Raw genomic sequence first — 23,362 nt, 5'->3', positions numbered from 1 at the left:
ATCTGGTGGTGTGAGTACCTTCTTCCTGATGCTGTGGTGAGGTGTACATGACCTGGGTAGTGGAGGTCCTTAATGATGGATGCTAGTATCCTGCAACAGCGCAATCTTGTAGATGTGCTCAATGATGGAGAGGATCCAACAGAACTATCAGAGGATCTTCTCCAGTGGACTGTGGTGGTTCAAGAAGGCTGCTCGCCATGATGTACTCAAGGGTGTCCAGAGCTGGGCAAGAGCTGGTCTTGCTGGTGTCTGTCATATCCCAAAAATGAATACACAGTGATTATCTAACTGGATCCTGCCTATTGGGAATGAACCCCATTTAAGTCAATTAGATCACATTATTAAAGCAAAAGAGTGTATTTTTTGTTACTGTATGCGCAATTAAGGAAAACATGATATTTAGTGGGTCACATCTTTCATAATTATGTGTCACAGAATCAGTTCTGGACAGAGTAAAGAATTTGCAAAAGGTGAGTACCCAAGCAAGTACAGCAAGCAAATAAGAGTCTAGATAAAATTAAGAATATCTAATAGAAAGTTATTGTTTATTGCATGTGGAAATAAATACCAAAAAACACAGGTAATATATAAGTCATCAGCAAGACCTCACCTGGAGCACTGTGTACAGAACTGACCTTTTTATTTAAGGAACAACATTAATACATTGGAAGCAGTTTAAAGAAAGCTGACTTTTGTCTTGTTTTCATATGAGGAAAGATGATAGAAAGTAGCCTTGTAATCAATATCCAGAATGGTATGGGGCTTACTTAATTGCAACATATGAGAATGGTAGGACATTTGTGAAAACGTTTTTCCTCTCGTAGAGAATCAAGAACTTGGGCGTCAATGTTTCAAAGTAATAGGATGACTGCCCATTTAGGGAAGAGATTTTTGTTTTTCTTAGAGTCACGAGCTTTGAATAATTGTAGGGTAAATTTAAATAAGTTCTTGATAAGCAACGAGATGAAAGGTTATTAGAAGTTGAAAAATTCTAGAGTAGATTCAAAAGGAATAACAGAAAAGAGCTCCAAAAATTCACAACCCTCCGAGTGAAAAGTGGTCAGCATTTGGCTCATTTGCTTCGTTTTGCAATCAGACAAGGTCAAGGGCTCAGCTGTTGTTCAGACCAAACATCGGAATAGGGAAGAAATGTGATCTGAGTGACTTTGACCATGGAATGATTGTTGATGCCAGATGGGGTGGTTTGAGTATAGCAGAAACTGCTGATCTCCTGGGATTTCCGGACACAACAGTCTGTAGAGTTTACAGAGAATGTGCAGATAATATAAAGCATCCAGTGAGTGGCAGTTCTGTGGGTGAAAATGCCTGGTTAATGAGAGGGGTCAGAGGAGACTGACGAAATTGTTTCAAGCTGACAACAGTTCAAGCAGGCATTCATTACATCGTCAGTGTGCAAAAGAGCATTTCTGAATGCACAATACATCAGATTTGAAGGGAATGGGCTACAGCAGTAGAAGACCGTGAACATGCATTCAGTCAACACACACAAAATGCTGGAAGAATTCAGCAGGCCAGGCAGCATGTATGGAAAATACTCTTGTTTGTGATTGGGCATACATTTAGTGCCACTTTATTAGAAACAGGAGGTCCCTAATAAAGTGATGACTGAGGATATATATGTACTCACTTAGAGAATGAAAATTACTTGAAACCATTCTCTTTTGCTATCCGCTTAAATGAACGAAGACCCCAGAATCAAATCATGCAGATTGAATGGGCAGGTTTTCCAACGTAAATTGCAGAAACATTATTATAAAAAACATTGCGCAACAATTTGCATGCTTTGATATGCAAGTGCTGGATGTCTCAAGAAAGTCCAATTTAATTTTTATTTTAAATTGGATTATTTGACATCCCACCCTTTAATTAGTCCAGGAGAGAGGTACCAAATGCTGGATCATTGAATGTCAAGTCCAGAAGTTTGGGTAATTTTTTTTCAGTTATTTTTCTGATCATGTCGTGGTTACTTGAAATGACCAGGAGACGCAGACAATTCTTCGAGAAGTTTAAACCTTTATTTGCAAACAAAGGCTGAGGCAATCAATGAACTTGTCACCGAAAGCCCGCCGAGCTCCGGTGTACAGCATTCTTTATAGTAATTTCTTATCTCAGTTACATTCCCGTTTCATCAGCATACCCAATCAATTTTTAATTGCACACCATCTATACATAGATAGATAGATAGATAGATAGATAGATATAGATAGATAGATAGATACTTTATTCATCCCCAAGGGGAAATTCAACATTTTTCCAGTGCCCCATACACTTATTGTAGCAAAACTAATTACATGCAGTATTTAACTCAATATAAATATGATATGCATCTAAAATCACCCTCCCAAAAAGCATTAATAAATAGCTTTTAAAAAGTTCTTAAGTAGTTTACTAAAGTGCATTGAGTGGTAACTTAAGCTCAGTCCTAACCCCGGCACTTGAACATGTCTTGCCCCTGGTGGTTGAATTGTAGAGCCGAATGGCGTTGGGGAGTAATGATCTCTTCATCCTGTCTGAGGAGCATTTCATTGACAGCATCCTGCCGCTGAAGCTGCTTCTCTGTCTCTGGATGGTGCTGTGCAGAGGATGTTCAGGGTTTTCCATGATTGACCGTAGCCTACTCAGCGCCCTCCGCTCTGCCACCGATGTCATACTCTCCAGTTCTGTGCCCACGACAGAGTCCGCCTTCCTTACCAGCCTATTAAGACGTGAGGCATCCCTCTTCTTAATGCTGCCTCCCCAGCACGCCACCACAAAGAAGAGGGCGCTCTCCACGACTGACCAATAGAACATCTTCAGCATCTCACTACAAACATTGAATGACGCCAGCCTTCTGAGGAAGTACAGTCGACTCTGTGCTTTCCTGCACAGGGCATCTGTGTTGGCAGTCCAGTCTAGCTTCTCGTCTAACTGCACTCCCAGATACTTGTATGTCTTAACCTGCTCCACACATTCTCCATTAATGATCACTGGCTCCATATGAGGCCTAGGTCTCCTAAAGTCCACCACCATCTCCTTTGTCTTGGTGATATTGAGACGCAGGTAGTTTGAGTTGCACCATATCACAAAGTCCTGTATCAGTTTCCTGTACTCTTTCTCCTGACTAATCATTAACTAATCAATCGGTCTTGCCTAGCTCTCGGTGCACCACCATTATTTCTTTCCAGTTCACATTGGGGCCCCATTCCTGGCCAAGGTTATTTTTTCAGACAACTTCCATCACATTACAATTCCTGCTCGTACCATCCTGTCCGCCACTTTTATCTCTTATTAAGCAAAGGCTGAGTATAATACATGGAGTACATTTCAGCTAATTAGTGCTGCTAGCTAAACAGGTGCTCTGTAATTGCCACAGTATGCAGCTAAGAGAGTACAAAGTATCCAGTTTAATCAATACATAGCAAAATGTGTCTAGTAAAATAATACATAGTAATATTCAGTACCTAGAAGTGATTACATAGTAAATAGCTAGTATATAGTGATTATATTTCAGGTATATATAATGATTATGTCAGGTATATTTCTCAATATAATCCACCCTTTGAGACCCACAGGGTCTCACACAGAAAGAGAACACTCAGAGGCCGTGCACCAAAGCCAAAATAAAGTCCAGCATTTTAATCCCAAATTTGGGTCAACTACAATTTCCGTACTCGGAGCTCAAAATGATCTCTCTCTGTTACCCTAGCCTAGGCTGCTGAGCCAAAAACCTGTCCCGCCGTAGCTGAGACGGGAAAAAAGACTCAGACACCTTTACAAACTAGTGTCCACATCATTAACACCCTCTAGTCCATCTGATGCATCGCGCGACTGTAACGGTACATCATCGGTTTTGTTTTGCTGTCACACGCACTATCAAAGTCCTGAGACATGGAAGCAAACAGCACAGAGTAATCGCACAGCTTATCAACACAACACTTGCAGCTATCGCCATTTTGGTCAGCCATGTACCCCATCCCCCCCCCACCTAGTCTGCTTTCTAACCAGTCAAACCACTTATGCCCAAATCCTGCATTCTGTTTGACCTCCTTCCGCAAATTCTTTAATTTATTCATTGCTCTGGTGAAAGACCATTCTGGGCTAGTATTGTTCGGTATGAAAGTGCAGCATTGTTTTCCAAACATTACACACACACACACATTTTCTGCCAAAAGCCAATCCAGTACCTGTCTGTTTTGCCACGCCATGCTGCTAGTTGCATCTAGCTGTTGCCCTAAGGACTCCAGCGCATCATCGGTGTAGTTGATGAACCTCTGTTGATTGTAGTATATATAATTCATCCATTCAACATTTTTGCTTACCCCTATCACAGGTATGATAGCTTCCCAGCCTGCAGCAATCTCATGCCTTGAATTCGTTAGGTATACCTCTCGGCTGTCCTATACTGTCAATCCGGATTGTCGGGTCAGGTTCATATTTTCTCTTCTGCCATAGCAGCGTCCGCTGCTCAGGGAAGTTAGCGTTGGACTGTACTTCAGGGGACATTATAACTTCTTGAAGCAGCATGACACGCGTGCATGTTCCTGCCCAATTGAGGGGGAGTGTAGATCTCAGACCTCCTTTCTGTCCACACAGCCACCAAGTGTCTACTAATGGGATAGTCTGAGAGTCCAATGCACCCTCAGGAGGAGGGGAACCCGTTAAGTGTCTTTTACATGGGGTTACATCCCACGTCTGAGTGGAGTTGCCTCGGAAGTGGCCAACCGGGTGAGTGCCCACCCGCATGAATCGTTCATAACTCAGATGGTCCTGCATTATAAGCTGTTGCAGTGTAGGTGTCTGTCTTCTTTTATTTGTAGCCCAGGGTCTGCTGTAATTGCATTCAGAGGCAAGCTTGCTTTGATCAAGCTGCGAGGAAGCCTGATATAGCATACACCAATAGGGGCACATTGGTGCATTGTTCATACAGTTTCGATAACAGGGATCTGCTTTAAAGCAAATCCTCATGAAACAAGCCCTAACCGGACCTGGACACCGGCGTTCCCATTGTTCCCCGTGCTCTCTTCGCCACCGCGTGCAGGTGGAGGAGTTATAAGGCATGGGAACTACATGCTGAGCAGGGCTTGCCCTTGAGTACAGGTAGCAATTCTGTCTTTCCATCGTGCTTGCTGTATACATTGCCCGTTGGTACCATGTGTTCTCTTGTCGTGGCAAACCGGTGCGTGTGCTACTTCTCTTACTGCGTGCTCCCGAGTTTCCCAGGGTTACATCATTCCCATGCCATATCCTCCACGTTGATGGTTTCCAAATCTGCGCTATAGTAGGCGGGTGTGTTATCCTGTGGGGCAAAACTGACTATACCCAAACCATCCCCACTATCTTAAAGAGTACTACTATCCCCAACTTCATTCTCAGAGTCATCAGAATTACCAAAGACTTCCCATACCACCTGGTCAAATTCCTGTGTTGCAGTGTCAGCTTCTTGTTCTTCCTGGCTGGCCTCTGCAATCTGCTCCTCCTCACCACTTACCTCGGGTTCCGCCTCTGACTGTACCTGCGGAACTGCCTTAGTGCAGTGGTTGAGATGATACCAAGTGGAACGCCCTTCCACTTGAACCGCCGAGGGTGATGCCTTGATTACCGTGAAAGGCCCTTCCCTTCTTGGTTCGTCCCACTTCCTTTGAAACGCTTGCACGTAGACCTGATCTCCTGGTTGGATTGGTCCTTCCCCTTGGACCGTCTCCGGCTCTTTCTGTTTTTCCTGCGTATAGATAGACTGATGTATCATAGTTAGTTGCCGCATGTATTGTCTTAGTTCAAGTTCCAATTGCTCTAAACTGGGTTCCTTAAATGGTCCTCTCCATTGGGGCACTGGCATGGGCCTTCCAGTTAGCATTTCATGTGGTGTCAAGCATGTTACTCGATTAGCCTGCGTACGGTAGCTCATTAGTGCTAACGGTAATGCATCAACCTAATTCAGTCAAGTCTCTGCACAAATTTTGTTCAGCTTGGCCTTCAGAGTGCCATTGATTCTTTCCACCATGCCCTGTGATTGTGGGTGGTACACACATCCAAACCTCTGCTTTATTTTTAGTACCTGTAATACCAACTGAACTGCCTTTTGGATGAAGGCCGAACTGTTGTCCGAGCTAATCTCCATAGGTATTCCAAATCTTGGGATCACTTCATTTGTCAGGAACTTTACCACTGTTCCTGCTCCTTGATCCTTCGAGGGTACTGCCTCTACTCAGCTGCTGAACCTGTCAATAACCACCAGAATGTATCTTTTCCCTCTTACCGACTTTATCATATCTATGTAGTCGATCACCAGATGTCGAAATGGTCCTTAGTCACAGGTATGTGACCTATTGGGGTTGTAATCCCCCTTCGAACATTATTCTGTGAACAAACCTCACATTGTGCTAAAACATAGTCTACCGTAGACTGTAAGCAATGTGACAAGAAACCGTCCTTTTTTATTTTACTTCCCCCTTGCACAATGGTCCACTCCATGTGCTTCTGAGATTAGGTTAGTCAACAAAGGAGTAGGTGCTACCCACAAACCATTCTCCGTGCTCCACAGGCCTTCTGGGTTCTGTTTGGCCCCTCTTTGCCTCCACATTGTCTGTTCTGCCAACGTTGCCCTACCTTGCATTTCAATCAGGTCCTCTATCATGGGTTCCGGCTCTTGGCTTACCTGGGGTGCAATAACAGCCGATGTACACCCCGACGCTTTCCTGGCCGCTTCGTCCGCAGCCTGATTTCCTTTGGTTATCACATCATTCCCTTTCTTATGTGCCTGGCATTTCACTATAGCCAGTGCTTGGGGTTTCATAAGTGCTTTTATTAAGTCTGAAATTTGCTAACAATGCTGTATGGGGTCTCCATTACTTTTCCTGAAGCCTCACTGTTTCCACACTGCCCCAAACAGATGACATACCCCATGGGCATATGCCGAATCAGTGTAAATGTCTACCTTCTCGCCTTCCATCATCTCACATGCTGCTGTCGAAGCCTTGAGTTCTGCTAATTGGGCGGAGCACGGTTGTGGACAAGCTTCCTCTCTGATGGTCTTGAAGCTTGACTGGTCCTGCTGTACCACTGAGAATCCTGCATGATTTCCAGCATAATCCCTATAGCAAGAACCATCTACAAACAAAACCTAGGTATCCTGCAATCCTCCAGTACCTCACCTGTCGCTAAGGATAATCCTGACAGAGGGTCTCAGCCTGAAACGTTGACTGCTCGTTTTCACGGATGCTGCCCGACCTGCTGAGTTCCTCCAGCTTGTTGTACGTGTTGATTTGACCACAGCATCTGCAGTGTACTTTGTGTTTTGATAATATAAATATATCTGCTGGGGCCCTTGAAATTTCTCCACTTGCCTCCTACAGGGTCTGAGGGAATTATTCATCCTAATTTGCCTCAATACAGCAAACACCTCCTCCTCTGTAATCTTGATCATGTCCATAAAGTCAGTGCTAATTTGCCTCGCTTCTAGAGACACTGTGGCCATCAGTTGTGTAAATTTAATTTGCGTTTTTTGACACCGATCAACAGAAAAAGACTCTTTTATGTCAAAGTGAAAGGAAATCTCTACAAATTGATCTACATTGATTACAAATATGAAACACAGGATCATTGATTGCATAAGTATTCACCCCCTTTAATATGACACACCAAATCATCACTGGTGTAGCCAATTGGTTTTAGAAGTCACATAATTAGTTAAATGGAGATCACTGTGTGCAGTCAAGGTGATCTGTTTGATTGTACTAAAAATACACCAGTATCTGGAAGGTCCGACTGCTGGTGAGTCAGTGTCCTGGCAAATGCTACACCACAAAGACAAAAGAATACTTCAAGCAACTCCACAAAAATGTTATTGAAAAGTGAAAATCAGCAGATGGATAAAAGAAAATTTCCAACTCACTGAATGTCCTTTGGGGTACAGTTAAGTCAATCATCAAGAAATAGAAACAGCTGTAAATCTGCCTAGAGCACTCAGAAACTGGGTGACGGTGCAAGAAGGGGACTGGTGAGGGAAGCCACCAAGAGACCTATGACAACTTTGGAGAGGTTATAAGTTTTGGTAGTTGAGATGGGAGAGAATGCGCATACAACAACTGTTGCCCAGGTGCTTCTCCAGTCACAGCTTTATAGGAGATTGGCAAAGAGAAAACCATTGTTGAGAAAAAGAACCTCACATGAAATCTCAGCTCCAGTTTGCCAGAAGGCGTGTGGGAGACTCTGAAATCAGCTGGAAGATGGTTCTCTGGTCTGATGAAACCAAAATTGAGCTTTTTGGCCATCATTCTAAACGCTATGCTTGGCATAAGGCAAACACTGCACATCATTAAAAACATACCATCTCCACTGTGAAGCACGGTGGTGTCTGCATCACGCTGTGGGGATGCTTCACTGTAGCAGATCATGGAAGGCTTGTGAAGGTAGAAGGTAAAATGAATTCAGCAAAGTACAGGGAAATCCTTGAGGAAGACCTGATGCAGTCTGCAAGAGAACTGGGACTTGAGAAGACTTGTTTTCCAGCAAGGCAATGATAGCAAGCATAACGTCAAAGCTACACAGGAAAAATAAATGTCCTGGCCAAGTCAGACTCCAGACCTCAATCCTATTGAGAATTTGTGGCTGGACTTGAAAAGGGCTGTCCACTCGTGATCTCTGTGCCATCTGATAGAGCTTGAGCAGTTTTGTACAGAAGAAAGGGGGAAAATCGCAGTGTCCAGATGTGCAAAGCTGATAGAGACCAATCCACACAGACTCAAGGATGTACTTGCTGTCAAAGGTGCATCTACTAAACACTGGCTCGAAATGGGTGAATACTGAATGCAATCAACTTTTTTGTGTTTAATAATTGTAATAAATTTAGACCAATTTGGATAAATTTGTTTTCACTTTGACACAAAATGATATTTTCTGTTGATCAGTGTCAAAAAGCCAAATTAAATCCATTGTGATTTAATATTGTAAAACAATAAAACATGAACACTTCCAAGGGGTGCAAATACTTTTTATAAGCATTTTATCTGTAGGATCCCTTAGTATTCTCCTGCGCTTTGCCTCTTAAGGCAAACTCATGCCTTCTTTTAGCCATCGTAATTTCTTTCTTGTGTTCTCTTGCATTTCTCTTACTCCATAAATATCTCATTTATCCCTAACGATGTATGTCTATCTGATATGCACTTCTGTTTTTTCTTAAGAAAGGCTTTGATATCTCTTGAAAACCAAGCTTCCCTAAACGTGTTATGTGGTATGTGTGTTGAAAGTATCACACATTCTGTTAAGATTTCCAAATACTGATGATAAGAACTTTCTGGAACACATTTGTAAACTCTATGCCATCTAGTCTTTTTACAATAAGTGAGGCCCTATCAATAAGTGAGAAGTTAAAATCGCCTACTAAAACAACCTTATGTTTCTTCCAACAGTCTGCGATCTCTTTACAAGTTTGTTCCTCTAAATCCCGTGGACGGTTGGGTGGTCTGTAATATAGCCCCATTAACATGGTCGTATCTTTCTCGTTCCTCAGTCCCACCCATGTCACCTCATTCAATGAGTTCTCTAATCTGTCCTGACTGAGGAATGTTGTGACTTTTTCCTGACAAGTAACGCCACCCTTCCTCCTATAAACCCTCTCACTCTGTCATGTCTAAAACAATGGAACCCCAGAATATCGAGCTAACTGCCCTGCCCCTGCTAACCAGGTCTCACTAATGGCTACAACATCATAATTGCAGGTGTTGATCCAAGTCCTGAGCTCATCTGCCTTTCCTCTGACACTCTTGCATTGAAATATACGCAGCTCAGGAGACTAGTCACACCATGATTCCAGACTTTGTCTGAGGTCTGTCTCCACAACCACTTCACTATCTGTCCTGCAACTCTGTTTCCCATCCCCCTGTATTAACCACAATTCTCAAAGGCTGGGGGAGGAACAATTCGTGAAATTTTTAAGAAAGCAGAAGTAGAAACATAGAACATAGAAACATAGAAAACCTACAGCACAATATAGGCCCTTCGGCCCACAAAGTTGTGCAGAACATGTCCTTACCTTAGAAATTACTAGGCTTACCTATAGCTCTCTATTTTACTAAGCTCCATGTACCTATCCAAAAGTTTCTTAAAAGACCCTACCGTATCCGCCTCTACCACCGTTGCCGGCAGCCCATTCCGCACACTCACCACTCTCTGAGTAAAAACTTACCCCTGACCTCTCCACTGTATCTCCTCCCCAGCACCTTAAACCTGTATCCTCTTGTGGTAACCATTTCAGCCCTGGGAAAAAGCCTCTGACTATCCACACGATCAATGCCTCTCATCATCTTATACACCTCTATCAGGTCACCTCTCATCCTCTGTCGCTCCAAGGAGAAAAGTCCGAATTCACTCAACCTATTCTCATAAGGCATTCTCCCCAATCCAGGCAACATCCTTGTAAACCTCCTCTACACCTCTGCACGCTTTCTATGGCTTCCATGTCCTTCTTGTAGAGAGGCGACCAGGACTGAGAACAATACTCCAAGTGGGGTCTGACCAGGGTCCTATATAGCTGCAATTATATTTCTTAGAATCGACTTGATGAAGTTAATAAGTCCCACATGGGTGCAAGAGGAAGCACCAATGCAGTTATTGATGCAGCAGAGTGAGTGTTGGAGAGCGGTGCAAGAGAAGGTTTAGAGCACGGACTGCTCCACATATCAGGTACCGTGGCTACACTGGTCATTTGGAAAAAGTGCTGGGAAGTAAGAGGGATACAGCTCAAGGTAAGCACAGGTTGTGCCAAGCACAGAATAAGCTCCTGATTGACGTTGTGGTGAAGTGTAACCGTGGAGAGACTGGAACGTGTCTGCCTAGTCCCGTCAGATCACAGTGATTTTATTAAATGACAGTGCACATTTGAGTGCCATATGAGCTTCTCCAAGGAGGGTGCCTGAGAACTGGAAGACTGGAAAACTTGGAGACAAAAGTGAACTGTGCTGAGATTAGGAGGAGACTTCAAGAATTACAAGTTTTGATGCTGGGAGGCTAGTGCTCATAATGCAGATGACTAAGTTTGCAGTTTCCTGCAGTTTTTTCCAATCCTGTGCACTGGCTCTTCCACGTTTGATGGTGATGCAGCTATTAGAATGCTCCGCATGGAACACACAGTCATAGAGAATTATAGCACAGAGGCAGGCCCTTTGGCCCGTGCAGTCTGTGCCAAACCATTTAAAATCCCTAGCCCCATTGACTTGTACCCAGAGCATAGCTCTCCTTATCTCTCCTATCCATGTATCTTTCCAAATTTCTCTTGAGTGTTCCAAACATTTGTAGATATCCGTGAGAGTCTTTGGTAACATTTCAAGTCTCCTCAAATTCCTCATGAAAACAAGCTACTGTCATGCCTTCTTTATAATTGCATCAATATGTTGGGCCTGGGGTAGAAGTTGAAAGGTCAAAGATGTTGACACTCAGGAATCGGAAACTGTTTACTCCTTCCCCTGATAAGAGCTGGTGTGTGTTCCCTCGACTTCCCCTTCCTGAAGTCCACAATCAACTCCTTGCTGCTGCAAAGACACAGAGGGCCTGCTTCGTATGCCAGCAAGGGTGTGCCAGGATATACAAAGAAGGGTAAAGATGATTTGTTACAGCTGTAGCCTCTCAAGCCTTGGCTGTGGGCAGTGTGTTAATAAGGGAAGAAGATGTGAGAGTCACTTACCAAAGAATACCACAGCAGTGCCCTCTGTTCGATCTCCTGCCGACCAGATCGTTGGACTCACGCAGACAGCATCCAGGTCGGACAAATGGCAGGGAACAACAATCATTTTCAGTAGTGATCATCTGCAGATGGATACAGATAGTTATAAGGGGACAGCAAAGTAATATGACAGTGGCCACAGGGTCATCAGTATCAATACCCGATGAACCTTTCTTCATGACTGCAGAGCTGGTTTACGTTCGCAGTGCAGGGGGTGGGTGGAGACAATGAGCTGAGAGAGAAGTGCACAGGGAGTGCAGCTTCCAGTGGATTTTAGCATGTGTCACAATATTAAGGGACAGTCAGACCGGACGGTGAAGGGGATGTTGGATTGGTCAGACCAGTTGCCGAACAGCATAGCATCACTCTCCCTCAATAGGAACATTTAATGTCAAAGAAATGTATACAATATACATCCTGAAGTTCTTTTTCATCACAAACATCCACAAAAACAGAGGAGTGCCCAAAGAATGAATGACAATTAAATGTTAGAACCCCAAAGCCCCCCCAGCTCTCCCCTTCTACACAAAACCAGCAGCAACACAATGACCTCCCTTCCCATCAGCAAAAAAAAGCATTAGCACCTCCCACTGAGCACTCAAACATGCAGCAAAGCATCAATAACACACAGAATTGCAGTACCCCAAAGACTACTCATTCACCCGGTAATTCGACATACCACAGGCTCTCTCTCTCCCTAATAATGGAAAAAGATGTGTCCCCGTTTCACAGTGAGCACGGAGACATAAGAAAACAACTCACTGATTTATGGTGTTAAATGTCTGTTGCCTTGGTTTCTCCAAAGTTTCTCTGTGTCCAAAGAACGCGGGTCTCTGGGCACCCCACACCAGCAACCAGCTCGCTGTTTACAATCGTCCATCTGCCATGATGCACCAGGCAGTGGCATCCACCTGCCTCCAGAGCCTCGAAAATCTGGCACCCTGAAAGCGCACTAGACTTCTAGGCTGCATCCTTGGCATATTGAAAAGCAGCCGGTCTTGAGGGCCCGAGAGCGGGTTCCATTTCCGCAAAGAACCGAAGTCTGCGTGTAACTCCAGTTCAGGGTCTTCAAAAGAACCTTGAAAAGGGAAAAAAGAAATATCAAAGATAGAAATAGAGCAAGCAAAGGAGTCGCCACTTTGCACCATCGCCCTCCTAAGCTCCGCCCATATAACCACGTAAAACTCCTTGAAGAGGCATCTGAGTTGCACTCAGCTCTGTGAGACAGGATGGGCCTGGGCCTGCTGGAAGTGGACAACACTACCGTTACTGTTAAATGTACCTCCTAATGCTGATTCAAACTGATCGCAAATGTTGATCAATCCTACATTCTTTTGCTCTCGTCCTTCCTAACGGATTTGAGAAGGATTCTATACAATGCACAAACAAAGCAGGGGAGAATGACAAACCTGCCTGGATCTAGACTTTGCACTATACATATGTTCATGTAGAGCAGATCGATCCATTTCAGAGAGGAGGTCCATCTGCGGACCTCAAATCCAAGATGGCCTTGGGGAGCTTAGAAACTTCCAGACACACATATCTATAGCCAGGGCTTGGCTGCCATTGAAGTGTGGAGAAGTTGCTCTGAATGATTCCAAGATGTAAGTTCAGACAATTCTGGATGTTCATAAGAAGCATCATGCATTAGTCTGTCAGCCTGTTGGGCCCTCCTGCCAAACCCCCCTCCACCCACTTGGGTCGTCAACAATCCGGGCAGGCCTGGTGGATCACCGGGAGGCTCGCGTTGGGGAGGGAATACTGTCACGGTCCCGACTGTTAATTTCCCTTATTACCCTATTTGTCTTTTCCCCGTGTTCTCCTGGGCTCCTTGATTGTGGCACCTGATTCTCTTCTAAAGCTGCAGCATAAAAACCCCGGCTTTGTATCCACTCGTTGCCAGACCGTTGCTTCAGCCAGTGCAGTAATTCACGTTCCCAGCCGCTTAGAATGCTGTATTCTCAGTTTAACTTCAGTATCGAGGTTTATCTGTGTAACTCTGTCCCTGCCTGTCAAGATAATTATTCTGTCTTATTTCAGTATCGAGGTTTATCTGTGTAACTCTGTCCCTACATGTCAAGATAATTATTCTAAGTCTTATTTCAGTATCGAGATTTATCTGTGTAACTCTGTCCCTACATGTCAAGATAATTATTCTATCTTATTTCAGTATCGAGGTTTATCTGTGTAACTCTGTCCCTACATGTCAAGATAATTATTCTAAGTCTTATTTCAGTATCGAGATTTATCTGTGTAACTGTCTCTCCATGTTAAGAAAAGTATTGTCTGCCACTTGCCTTTCTGCGCTCCATGTCAAGGTAAGTGTTGCCTGCCGCCTGGCTCCTGTTTGCTGTTCAGCCCCAGCAATGCCCTGTGTCAAGAAAAGTGCATTGCTTGCCTCCTGTCTTCCCGATCATACTTCTGCCTGCTGTTCTCAAGCCACACTCGCACTCTTGTCTGCATCCCTGCTCTGCTTCGTTCTGCCGCCCGCCTACACTCTCCGTTGGCTCGGTGGTTAAATGCCGCCTTCCCACTGTAGCAATCCGGGTTTGATCCTTCCTCGCTCCTCAGCTTTCCTCTGCCTAATCCTTGCTCCCCGACCTTCCTCGTAACTGTTAATAAACATTTTAGATTACACTCCCTCCATGTCTCTATCGTGCGTTTGGGTTCACCCCATTCCATTGCAACAGAACGGTCTGGCCAACGTGGACCCAGCGGACACAAACACTATCCTACAAGCCCCTGCCGGCCAGAGTTCCCTACTGGGACCCTGCCCAGAGAACAATTTGAGGAAAGTGACTCAGAGCTCCCAGGTATCAAATGAGAAAATTGTGCAATTAGAAAGACAATGTTTTTTTACAAACTGAATCATACTTCAGAGCAATGATTAAGGGACTGCCGCCGTTTGACAAGGTTGGGTGTGGTATGACATGGTGTATTACAACATGCAACGTTGATATTGATATCGATTTGCTTTTTTAAGAAAATTCTACAATTGGTCAGAAAATAGCCTTGACTGAGAAAATTGTGACTGTGTTGCCAAACATGAAGTACCCGCACCATTTGGAACCATATCAAATTCATACACACATTCTCTGTTGTAAAACATGCTATTGAAACCAAAACAACGGACAAACCTTCTTAAAGATGGTGAAGATTTGAAGGATGAAAATGTTTTGAAATTTTATACCCAGCAGTGGGAAGATTACCGGTTACCTAGTAAAAGTGTTGAATGGTATCTGTGCCTACCTCAGTCGACATTGGGTCCGTCGTGAATGTGCTGAAAGTACTCAGGATGAGTTGCCTCATAAATGTGAACAGGTGTTTGTACTTATTGAGAAACATCTAGAAATTTTTCATACGAAATTCCGGAACTTATTAGATGCTGATAGAAATGTGAACTTGATTAAAAGTATAACTTAGTGTCTCAAATCCAAGATGGCCTTAGGGAGCTTAGAAACTTCCAGACACACATATCCTTAGCCAGGGCTTGGCTGCCATTGAAGTGTGGAGAAGTTGCTCTGAATGATTCCAAGATGTAAGTTCAGACAATTCTGGATGTTCATAAGAAGCATCATGCATTAGTCTGTCAGCCTGTTGGGCCCTCCTGCCAAACCCCCCTCCACCCACTTGGGTCGTCGACAATCCGGGCAGGCCTGGTGGATCACCGGGAGGCTCGCGTTGGGGAGGGAATACTGTCACGGTCCCGACTGTTAATTTCCCTTATTACCCTATTTGTCTTTTCCCCGTGTTCTCCTGGGCTCCTTGATTGTGGCACCTGATTCTCTTCTAAAGCTGCAGCATAAAACCCCGGCTTTGTATCCACTCGTTGCCAGACCGTTGCTTCAGTCAGTGCTGTAATTCACGTTCCCAGCCGCTTAGAATGCTGTATTCTCAGTTTAACTTCAGTATCGAGGTTCCCCTGTGTAACTCTGTCTATCTGTGTCAATATAAGTATTCTAAGTTTTATTTCTGTACAGAGGTCTACCTGTGTAACTCCGTCTCTCCATGTTAAGAAAAGTATTGTCTGCCACTTGCCTTTCTGTGCTCCGTGTCAAGATAACTGTTGCCTACTACCTGTTTCCTGATTGCCGTTCAGCCTCAGCAATGCCCTGTGTCAAGAAAAGGGCATTGCATGCCTCCTGTCTTCCCGATCATCCTTCCGCCTGCTGTTCTCCTCAAGCCATGCTTGCACCCTGGTCTGCATCCCTGCTCTGCCTCGTTCTGCCGCCCGCCTATGTTTTCCATTGGCTCAATGGTTAAAAGCCGCATTCCCACCATAGCGACTTGGGTTTGATCCCCGGTCAAGCCTTCCTCTCTCCTCAGCTTTTCTCTGTCTAATTGTCGCTTCCCGGCCTTCCCTGTAACCGTTAATAAACACTTTAGATTACTCTACTTCCGTGTCTGTATCCTGCGTTTGGGTTCACTTCGTTCCATTGCAGTACCGTCAAGTACATGTGCAATATCCTTCCAGTTTCTCTGCTCATCCAAGCTTACCGGGCAAGTATTTACCTGTTTGCACAGCATGTATGCGATAGTATCACTGAGCAGGGCAAGGTTGTCCAAGATCTTTCTGCCAGGTGTAGCATCACCTGTCCTAGAGCTAACCTGACCCTGTTGGTGAAGGCCTTGCACAATGAGATGGGTCTGCCTTTCCCTATGTTCCCTATGCCTCTCCCCCTTCTGCTTGGTGATGAGGGGAATGATCCCCTTCCTCCTGGAATATGACAGGGTCCCAGCCAGAATCATACATTATGAAACTGTAACGTTTTACAAACAAACCAACAGCAATAGATTACACCTGGAGTCTGGTTTTGATGTAAAAACCACTATCTTCATTAGTAACTACTTTTAATATTGTAACTTAAACAAGATAAACAGAAGTTAACAGTGTTATATACATGTGTGTAAATATGACTTCCAAACTACCGAGCCTGGGGGAGCAAGGCTTAGAGTCTTGAGATGGTGAAGTAGAAAAGTTCAGTAATCCAAGGAATAAATGATGGGAGAGAGATATTTGTAATCCAAGGTAAAATGTAGAGAGAAGGCAATTAAGTTGAATTCCACATGTTCCATGATGGTAATTAATAAATATCAGTTGTTGAAGATCCTCCGTCGAGCCGTTCCGGATCCACACACAAATTACCACCAGAGTGATCTGACACGGGGATGTCGTCTTCAAGGGGTTACCACTTAACATTCCCAGGCAAGGGTTAACTTCGAGTAGTCCCACAGGACTTTCCTAAATCCACTCCTATGGATTACACAAAGTGACAGCCACACATTCAATGTGCACGGGATCGATAATCAACCCACCCTTGTGGGTATAGCAGAGTTCCAAATTCCCAGCTTCGACAAGCTGAAGCTGCTACCTTTTTCCAGGTTTGCTCTTCTCTCTCTCTCTCTCTCTCTCTCTCTCTTCTTCTGACTTCTGACTGTGACTGTATCCTTGTTTCAAAGGTAAACAAGCTGCGAGTCAGTCAGTGAAGACCATCATAGTCCTGCCTCACTGAAGCGCTCTTTTAAAGTAACAGTCCACAGTGAACGAAACCTACGGGTTCATAACAAGTGTTAAACACTTCTGGCAGGTCCAGGCCCATCCAATTCCACAGAGCTGAGTACAACTCAAGTGTCTCTTCAGGGAGTTCTACTTCAATCAAAGGAATGGATTTTTGGATTATTGGGCTCTCTTCCAGGGAAGGTGGGACCAATACAGAAAGGACAGTTTGCACCTGAACTGGAAGGGAACTAACATCCTACTGGGAAGACCATAAGACAGGGGAGCAGCATTAGGCCACTTGGCCCACTGCCATTCAATAGTCGCTGCTCCATTTTTTTCCCCGCTCTTCAACCCCATTTTCTGACCTACTCCCCATAACCTTTGGTGATGTGTCCGATCAAGAACCTATCAATCTTTGCCTTAAGTCCACCCAATGACCTGGCCTGCACAGCTGCCTATGGTAACAAATTTCACAAATTCACCATCCTCTGGCTAAAGAAATTTCTCCGCATCTGTTTTAAATGGATACCCCTCTATCTTGAGACTGTGGCCTCTTGGCCTGGACTCACCCACCATGAGAAACATCATTTCCACATCTACTCTGTCTAGGCCTTTCAACATTTGAAAGGATTCAATGAGATTCCCCACTCCCCCCCCCCCCCCCACCCCACACATCCTTCTAAATTCCAGCAAGTACAGACCCAGAATCATCAAGTGTTCCTCGTATGGAATCATCCTTGTGAACCTCCTCTGGACCCTCTCCAATGCCAGCACATCTTTTCTAAGGTGAGGGGCCCAAAACTGTTCACAATACTCAAGCTGAGGCCTCACCAATGCCTTATAAAGCCTCAGCATCACATCCCTTGTCTTGTATTCAAGACCTCTCAAAATGAATGCTAACATGGCATTTGCCTTCCTCACCACCAACTCAACCTGCAAGTTAATCTTCACGATGTTCTGCACAAGGACTCCCAAGTCCCTTTGCATCTCAGATTTTTGGATTTTCACCCCATTTACAAAATAGACTGCATATTTATTTCTACTACCAAAGTGCATGACAAAGTCCACCATTGTATTTCATTTGCCACTTTCTTGCCCATTCCCCTAATCTGTCTAAGCCCTTCTGCAGCCAACATGTTTCCTCAACGCTACCTGTCTCTCCACCAATCTTTGTATGATCTGCAAACTTGGCAACAAAGTCACCTTTTCCATCACCTAAATCATTGATACACAACATAAAAAGAAGTGGTCCCAACACCGACACCTGTGGAACACCACTTGTCACTGGCAGCCAACCAGACAAAGATTCTTTAATTCCCACTCGCTGCCTCCTACCAATCAGCCAATGATCTAACCATGTTAGTAACTATCCTGTAATACCATGTGCTCTTAACTTGGTAAGCAACTTCATGTGCGTTACCTTGTCAAAGGCCTTCTTAAAGTCCAAATATACAACATCTACTGCATCCCCCTTTATCTATCCTACTTGTAATCTCCTCAAAGAATTCCAACAGATTTGCCAGGCAAGATTTTCCCATGCTGACTTTGTCCTATCTTGTCCTGTGTCACCAAGCATTCCATCACCTCAGCCTTAACAATTGACTCTAACATCTTCCCAACCACTGAGGCCAGGCTAAATGGTCTGTAATTTCCTTTCTGCTGCCTTTCTCCTTTCTTAGAGTGATATTTGCAATTTTCCAGTCCTCATTGCTAGATCATTGCTAATGCCTCCACAATCTCGACTGCTATCTCTTTCAGAACTCTAGGGTGCAGTTCATCTGGTCCAGCTGATTTATGTACCTTTATGCCTTTCAGCTTTTTGAGCACCTTCTTTCTTGTAACAGTAACTGCACTCACTGCTCTTCCGTCACACACTACAACATCAGGCATACTACTGGTGTCTTCCACAATGAAGACAGATTCAAAATTCTCATTTAGTTCATCTGCCATCTGCTTTTCCCCCATTATTATTTGTCGTGCCTCATTTTCTAGCGGTCCTATATCCACTCTCATCTCTCTTTTATTTTTTACATAGTTGGAAAAGCTTTTACTTTGATATTGTTTGCTAGCTTGCTTTCACATTTCATCTTTTCCCTTATGATTCTTCTGTTGCTCTCTGTAGGTTTTTAAACGCTTCCCAATCCTCTATCTTCACGCTAATTTTGGCTTTGTTGTATGACCTCTCTTTTGTTTTTACATTGGCTTTGACTTTCCTTGTCAGCCATGGTTGTACTATTTTGCCATTTGAGTATTTCTTTGTTTTTGGAATACATCTGTCCTGCACCTTCCTCATTTTTCTCAGAATCTCACGCTGAATATCCCTGTCCCAAGCTCCTTCCAATTTGTTTTGGCCAATCCTCTCTCATACCACTGTAATTTCCTTTACTCCACTGAAATATTGCTACATCAGACTTTGCTTTCTCCCTATCAGATTTCAAGCTGAACTGAATCATATTGTGATCACTAACTCCTAATGGCTCTTTTACCTTAAGCTCCCTAATCACCTCCAGTTCCCAACATAACGCCGCATCCAGTACAGCTGCTCCCCTGGTTTGCTAATGCTGGAAGATGAGGTTTAAACTAGAGTTGCTGGGGAATGGGAACTAAAGTGCCAGAATAGTTAGTGGAGAGGTTGTGGAGAGAGATGATGGTCAGACCTCAGACATAGTCAGAAATCAAAAGGAAGAGCATGATGCGACTAGTGTCCTAAATTGCAAGAAGTATTGTAGGAAAGAGAGATGTAAGAAGTATAAATGCAAGCAGTATCATAGGAAAGGCAGATGAACTCAGGGCATGGATCAATACCTGGAATTATGATGTTGTAGCCATTAGTGAGGCTCATCTGCAAGGAGGGGCAAGACTGGCAGCTCGATATTCCAGGGTTCTGTTGTTTTGGATGCGACAGAGTGGGAGGGTTTATAGGGGGAGGGGTGGTGTAACAGTCAGGGAAAAAGTCACGGCAGTGCTCCATCAGGACGAATTGGAGAAGTCATCTAGTGAGGCATTATGGGTGGATCTGAGAAATAAGAGAGGTGTGACTACGTTAATGGGACTGTATTACAGATCACCCAACAAACCGAGGGATTTAAGGGATTAAGGTTGCAAAAAGACCGCAGACTGCCGCTAGAAACGTAATTGTTATACTACGTGATTTTAACTTTTCACATATTGATGGGGACTCCCACACTGTAAAAGGACTAGATGGCATTGGGTTTTGCAAATGTGTTTTGGAAAGTTTCTACAATCAGTACTTGGAAGCCCCAACAAGAGAATGTGTGATACTTGATCTGCTATTAGGGAACAAGGCAGGGGAGGTGTCAAAAGATTGTGTGGGGAAACACTTTGCATCCTGTGTACATATGCCATTAGATTCACAGTAAATTTGCAAAATGATAGATGTGGTCCATGGGTTGAGATTCAAATTGGAGTAAGGCCAAATTTGATGGCATTAGAAATGACCTGGCAAGTGTGGATTGATACAGTATTTGCTGTCCTGAGGCAAATCAGGGTGGAGAAATCACCAGGGCCTGACAAGGTGTTCCCTTGGACCCTGCGGGACACAAATGTAGAAATTGCCAGGGCTCTAACAGAAATATCTAAATCATCTTTCACATCAGGAGAGGTACCAGAGGATTAGAGTTCCACTGTTAAAAAAAGGCTCTAAACATAAACCAGGAAATTACAGGCCAGTGAGTCTGACATCAGTGTGGGGAAGTTATTGGAAGGTATATGGGACCAGATATATAAGTATTTGGATAGACATGGACTGATTAAGTGTAGTCAGCGTGGCTTTGTGCTTGGTAGATCATGTCTAACTAATCTTATAGTTTTTTGATTAAGTTACCCGGAAAGTGGATGAAGGCGAGGCAGTGGATGTTGTCCACATGGACTTTAGTAAGACAATTCACAAAGTCCTGCATGGGAGGTTGGTCAAAAAAGGTGCAGTTGCTTGGCATTCAAGACGAGGTAGTAAATTGGATTAAACACTGGCTTTGTGGAGAAGCCAGAGAGTGATAGTAGGTTGCTGCCTCTCTGACTGGATGTCTGTGATTGTTGGTGTGCTACAGGGATTGGTGCTAGACCCTTTGTTGTTTGCCATCTATAACAATGATCATCTGGATGATAATGTGGTTTACTGGATCAGAAAATTTGTGAATGACACAAAGATTGAGGGTGTAGTGGACAGTAAGAAAGGCTATCGTGGCTTGCAGCAGGATCTGGACCAGATGGGAAAGCGGGCTGAAGAATGGCAGATGGAATCGAATGCAGAAAAGTGTGAGGTTTTGCACTTCTGCAGGACCGACCAGAGTAAGCCTTCTACAGCGACCAGTAGGGCACTGAGGAGAGTGCTTGAACATCAGGATCTCAGTAGACAGGTGCATAATTCATAGAAAGTGGTGTCACAGATAGAGAGAATTTGTAACCTCAACTTTTGGCACATTGATCTTCATAAAGCAATGTACTGAGTACAGGAGATAGGATGCTATGTTGAAGTTTATAAGATGGAGTATAATTTGGAGTATTGAGTGCAGTTTTGATCACCAAACTATAGTTTACAAGTTTGAAAGAGTACAGAGAAAGCTTACAAGTTTATTGCCGGGTCTAGGGGACCTGAGTTATAAGAAAGGTTGAATATCTTAGGAACTTATTCCTAAGAACATAGAAGATTGCAAGGAGACTTGAAAAAGGTATACAAAATTATGAGGGGTACAGATAGGGTTTATGCAAGTGGGCTTTTTCCACTGTGGTTGGTTAACCTGGAGGTCATGGGTTAAGGGTGAAAGGTGAAAGGTTTAAGGAGAACATTGGGGAAGGGGAACTTCTTCACTCAGAGTGTTGTGAGATTGTGGACTGAGCTACCAACATGAGGGGTGCATGTGAGCTTGATTTCAACATTTAAGAGAAGTTTTAATAGGTAGAGGTCCACAATCCCTTGTCCGAAATCCTTGGGGCCAGTTGCATTTCAGAATATAGAACCTTTGGATTTCAGAATCCCTCCTTATTAGTTCTGGGAACCCCGCAGATACCAAAAAACACCTATGCTCAAATCCCTTATTTAAGCTGGCTCAGTGCAGGTGGACTTTAGGACCCTGTGGAGCTCCAGACCTATGCACATCCTCCCATATACTTGGTTACCCATAGGGGTATCTGCAGCTCCTTTTGACATTGTCACAGTGAAATTAAACACAAAGTCAACAGTGAACACAAAATATCAGCTAACAACAAATGCACGTGTAACCAGTACGAGCGCTGAGCCGCAACTGATGTCTGGCTGCCTCGGCTAGTGCTGCCACGTCACACCTGGGCTAGTAAGCTCTTCCACTGTTAGCGGGTTGTTCCAGACTCTTTCAATGACAGGAGGTTCTGAGAGATTCTACAGTCTGCAGCTCTTCTGTCATGCGGACTGGCATAGAAGAATCTGCAGATTCTTTAAGTTTATATATGCAAGGATACAGCCAAGCCATCCCCTTTTGAAAAGCTATGCATCACAGAGCTCCCCCAGTGAGCCTCTTGGAGGATTAAGTTGGAGCACATCTCAACCTTCTCCACTGTGTGGATCTTAGATCTGAAGATGATCTTAGGGGATTCTCAAGCAAAGAGCTGGGCTTGTCAGACCTTCACCTCACAGAGTTCCTTCCTCACCTCCACCCACATATTGCAGAAGGAAAAGTTGCTGCAAGTCTGTCTGGAGTTGACACAATTCCCTCCGATTCTGCCTTGCTTTGACCCTTTTGTGGACAAAAAAAAAACTCCTTGGCCACTTCCCACCATTCCATAGGACAATCAAAGAGGGATTACACGGTTCTTCAATCTCCGTAATCCCTCCTTAGTTCTCCATGATCTCAGGGGTCAACAGATCGACATTCAACTTCCAAATCCCCCGCCTGTCTTCTGGTTCTCCTGTAGGAGGCAGTGGACAACTGAAGAGACAACGGTGAATCTGATCACGACTGGCTCCGCTAATTCTACATTAATCCCACCATATTCCAATTCTTCCAGGTACCTTTAATTGACAGCGACGAACTCTCGCGAACTTCTTTACGCAAAGATCACTTTTGACTTCCATGGGAAAGAGTAAACAGTCGACACCTCCCCGAAGTGCCGCCTGCTTACTCCTTTCCGTAGATGCTGTCCCGCCGGATGAG

The 23,362-nt window shown here is 44.2% G+C and overlaps 1 long non-coding RNA gene across 1 annotated transcript; it reads right to left on the bottom strand.

Annotated features, from left to right (window-relative positions):
* Nucleotides 1-4,113: 4,113 nt before the first annotated feature.
* On the bottom strand, nt 4,114-23,336 carry LOC132396976 (uncharacterized). The gene is made up of 4 exons (XR_009513206.1): nt 23,221-23,336; nt 12,479-12,794; nt 11,678-11,799; nt 4,114-5,719 (listed from the first exon to the last, which is right to left on the bottom strand). It is a non-coding gene; the product is annotated as an uncharacterized LOC132396976 (long non-coding RNA).
* Nucleotides 23,337-23,362: the final 26 nt, after the last annotated feature.

This window comes from Hypanus sabinus, chromosome 1, assembly GCF_030144855.1.
Source record: "Hypanus sabinus isolate sHypSab1 chromosome 1, sHypSab1.hap1, whole genome shotgun sequence".
Classification (NCBI taxonomy): domain Eukaryota; kingdom Metazoa; phylum Chordata; class Chondrichthyes; order Myliobatiformes; family Dasyatidae; genus Hypanus; species Hypanus sabinus.
The sequence above is the reverse complement of the archived record's forward strand: the minus strand, read 5'-3'. Positions and strand labels throughout refer to the sequence as shown.